A 2,500-nucleotide genomic window follows, 5' to 3' on the forward strand; every position below is an offset into this window, starting at 1 on the left:
GATGGGAGACCGCTTGGGAATACCAGGTGCTGTAATCTATTTTCATTTGGGGTAAAAAAAATTATCCTTTCTCCTGTTTAAAGTCCTGTCTGGTGCCAGGAGCAATTGCTTGCGGCCACACCACTGCGAACACGCCCGATCTCGTCTGATCTCGGAAGCTAAGCACGGTCGGGCCTGCTTAGTACCTGGATGGGAGACCGCCTGGGAATACCAGGTGCTGTAAGCTATTTTCATTTGGGGTAAAAAAAATCATCCTTTCTCCTGTTTAAAGTCCTGTCTGGTGCCAGTAGCAATTGCTTACGGCCACACCACCGTGAACACGCCCGATCTCGTCTGATCTCGGAAGCTAAGCACGGTCGGGCCTGGTTAGTACCTGGATGGGAGACCGCCTGGGAATACCAGGTGCTGTAATCTATTTTCATTTGGGGTAAAAAAAATGATCCTTTCTCCTGTTTAAAGTCCTGTCTGGTGCCAGGAGCAATTGCTTACGGCCACACCACTGCGAACACGCCCGATCTCGTCTGATCTCGGAAGCTAAGCACGGTCGGGCCTGCTTAGTACCTGGATGGGAGACCGCCTGGGAATACCAGGTGCTGTAAGCTATTTTCATTTGGGGTAAAAAAAATCATCCTTTCTCCTGTTTAAAGTCCTGTCTGGTGCCAGGAGCAATTGCTTACGGCCACACCACCGGGAACACGCCCGATCTCGTCTGATCTCGGAACCTAAGCACGGTCGGGCCTGGTTAGTACTTGGATGGGAGACCGCTTGGGAATACCAGGTGCTGTAATCTATTTTCATTTGGGGTAAAAAAAATTATCCTTTCTCCTGTTTAAAGTCCTGTCTGGTGCCAGGAGCAATTGCTTGCGGCCACACCACTGCGAACACGCCCGATCTCGTCTGATCTCGGAAGCTAAGCACGGTCGGGCCTGTTTAGTACCTGGATGGGAGACCGCCTGGGAATACCAGGTGCTGTAAGCTATTTTCATTTGGGGTAAAAAAAATCATCCTTTCTCCTGTTTAAAGTCCTGTCTGGTGCCAGGAGCAATTGCTTACGGCCACACCACCGGGAACACGCCCGATCTCGTCTGATCTCGGAACCTAAGCACGGTCGGGCCTGGTTAGTACTTGGATGGGAGACCGCTTGGGAATACCAGGTGCTGTAATCTATTTTCATTTGGGGTAAAAAAAATTATCCTTTCTCCTGTTTAAAGTCCTGTCTGGTGCCAGGAGCAATTGCTTGCGGCCACACCACTGCGAACACGCCCGATCTCGTCTGATCTCGGAAGCTAAGCACGGTCGGGCCAGGTTAGTACCTGGATGGGAGACCGCCTGGGAATACCAGGTGCTGTAAGCTATTTTCATTTGGGGTAAAAAAAATTATCCTTTCTCCTGTTTAAAGTCCTGTCTGGTGCCAGGAGCAATTGCTCACGGCCACACCACCGGGAACACGCCCGATCTCGTCTGATCTCGGAACCTAAGCACGGTCGGGCCTGGTTAGTACTTGGATGGGAGACCGCCTGGGAATACCAGGTGCTGTAATTTATTTTCATTTGGGGTAAAAAAATTGATCCTTTCTCCTGTTTAAAGTCCTGTCTGGTGCCAGGAGCAATTGCTTACAGCCACACAACCGTGAAAACGCCCGATCTCGTCTGATCTCGGAAGCTAAGCACGGTCGGGCCTGGTTAGTACTTGGATGGGAGACCGCCTGGGAATACCAGGTGCTGTAATCTATTTTCATTTGGGGTAAAAAAAATTATCCTTTCTCCTGTTTAAAGTCCTGTCTGGTGCCAGGAGTAATTGCTTACGGCCACACCACTGCGAACACGCCTGATCTCGTCTGATCTCGGAAGCTAAGCACGGTCGGGCCTGGTTAGTACCTGGATGGGAGACCGCCTGGGAATACCAGGTGCTGTAATCTATTTTCATTTGGGGTAAAAAAAATGATCCTTTCTCCTGTTTAAAGTCCTGTCTGGTGCCAGGAGCAATTGCTTACGGCCACACCACTGCGAACACGCCCGATCTCGTCTGATCTCGGAAGCTAAGCACGGTCGGGCCTGCTTAGTACCTGGATGGGAGACCGCCTGGGAATACCAGGTGCTGTAAGCTATTTTCATTTGGGGTAAAAAAAATCATCCTTTCTCCTGTTTAAAGTCCTGTCTGGTGCCAGGAGCAATTGCTTACGGCCACACCACCGGGAACACGCCCGATCTCGTCTGATCTCGGAACCTAAGCACGGTCGGGCCTGGTTAGTACTTGGATGGGAGACCGCTTGGGAATACCAGGTGCTGTAATCTATTTTCATTTGGGGTAAAAAAAATTATCCTTTCTCCTGTTTAAAGTCCTGTCTGGTGCCAGGAGCAATTGCTTGCGGCCACACCACTGCGAACACGCCCGATCTCGTCTGATCTCGGAAGCTAAGCACGGTCGGGCCTGCTTAGTACCTGGATGGGAGACCGCCTGGGAATACCAGGTGCTGTAAGCTATTTTCATTTGGGGTAAA

General features: G+C 50.6%; 14 non-coding genes across 14 annotated transcripts in view; all 14 read left to right on the plus strand.

Annotated features, from left to right (window-relative positions):
• LOC311407226 (5S ribosomal RNA) overlaps positions 1-38 on the plus strand; it is a 119-nt gene extending 81 nt beyond the window's left edge. The window contains exon 1 of the ribosomal RNA XR_014672038.1: positions 1-38. This exon is cut by the window's left edge and continues 81 nt beyond it. This is a non-coding gene — a ribosomal RNA (5S ribosomal RNA).
• A 69-nt stretch (positions 39-107) lies between these two features.
• Positions 108-226, plus strand: LOC311403452 (5S ribosomal RNA). The gene has a single exon (XR_014668592.1). It is a non-coding gene; the product is annotated as a 5S ribosomal RNA (ribosomal RNA).
• Positions 227-295: 69 nt separating this feature from the next.
• On the plus strand, positions 296-414 carry LOC311415909 (5S ribosomal RNA). The gene has a single exon (XR_014679974.1). It is a non-coding gene; the product is annotated as a 5S ribosomal RNA (ribosomal RNA).
• Positions 415-483: 69 nt separating this feature from the next.
• On the plus strand, positions 484-602 carry LOC311395908 (5S ribosomal RNA). Its single transcript, XR_014661711.1, has one exon. It is a non-coding gene; the product is annotated as a 5S ribosomal RNA (ribosomal RNA).
• Positions 603-671: 69 nt separating this feature from the next.
• Positions 672-790, plus strand: LOC311407227 (5S ribosomal RNA). The gene has a single exon (XR_014672039.1). It is a non-coding gene; the product is annotated as a 5S ribosomal RNA (ribosomal RNA).
• A 69-nt stretch (positions 791-859) lies between these two features.
• LOC311397774 (5S ribosomal RNA) lies at positions 860-978 on the plus strand. The gene has a single exon (XR_014663412.1). It is a non-coding gene; the product is annotated as a 5S ribosomal RNA (ribosomal RNA).
• Positions 979-1,047: 69 nt separating this feature from the next.
• On the plus strand, positions 1,048-1,166 carry LOC311407228 (5S ribosomal RNA). The gene has a single exon (XR_014672040.1). It is a non-coding gene; the product is annotated as a 5S ribosomal RNA (ribosomal RNA).
• Positions 1,167-1,235: 69 nt separating this feature from the next.
• Positions 1,236-1,354, plus strand: LOC311384350 (5S ribosomal RNA). The gene has a single exon (XR_014651139.1). It is a non-coding gene; the product is annotated as a 5S ribosomal RNA (ribosomal RNA).
• Positions 1,355-1,423: 69 nt separating this feature from the next.
• On the plus strand, positions 1,424-1,542 carry LOC311331117 (5S ribosomal RNA). The gene has a single exon (XR_014632259.1). It is a non-coding gene; the product is annotated as a 5S ribosomal RNA (ribosomal RNA).
• A 69-nt stretch (positions 1,543-1,611) lies between these two features.
• LOC311384818 (5S ribosomal RNA) lies at positions 1,612-1,730 on the plus strand. Its single transcript, XR_014651577.1, has one exon. It is a non-coding gene; the product is annotated as a 5S ribosomal RNA (ribosomal RNA).
• Positions 1,731-1,799: 69 nt separating this feature from the next.
• LOC311400166 (5S ribosomal RNA) lies at positions 1,800-1,918 on the plus strand. The gene has a single exon (XR_014665594.1). It is a non-coding gene; the product is annotated as a 5S ribosomal RNA (ribosomal RNA).
• A 69-nt stretch (positions 1,919-1,987) lies between these two features.
• Positions 1,988-2,106, plus strand: LOC311395910 (5S ribosomal RNA). The gene has a single exon (XR_014661712.1). It is a non-coding gene; the product is annotated as a 5S ribosomal RNA (ribosomal RNA).
• Positions 2,107-2,175: 69 nt separating this feature from the next.
• LOC311407229 (5S ribosomal RNA) lies at positions 2,176-2,294 on the plus strand. The gene has a single exon (XR_014672041.1). It is a non-coding gene; the product is annotated as a 5S ribosomal RNA (ribosomal RNA).
• Positions 2,295-2,363: 69 nt separating this feature from the next.
• On the plus strand, positions 2,364-2,482 carry LOC311403453 (5S ribosomal RNA). Its single transcript, XR_014668593.1, has one exon. It is a non-coding gene; the product is annotated as a 5S ribosomal RNA (ribosomal RNA).
• Positions 2,483-2,500: the final 18 nt, after the last annotated feature.

This window comes from Micromesistius poutassou (genome assembly GCF_964030765.1).
Source record: "Micromesistius poutassou genome assembly, chromosome: 1".
Taxonomy (NCBI): domain Eukaryota; kingdom Metazoa; phylum Chordata; class Actinopteri; order Gadiformes; family Gadidae; genus Micromesistius; species Micromesistius poutassou.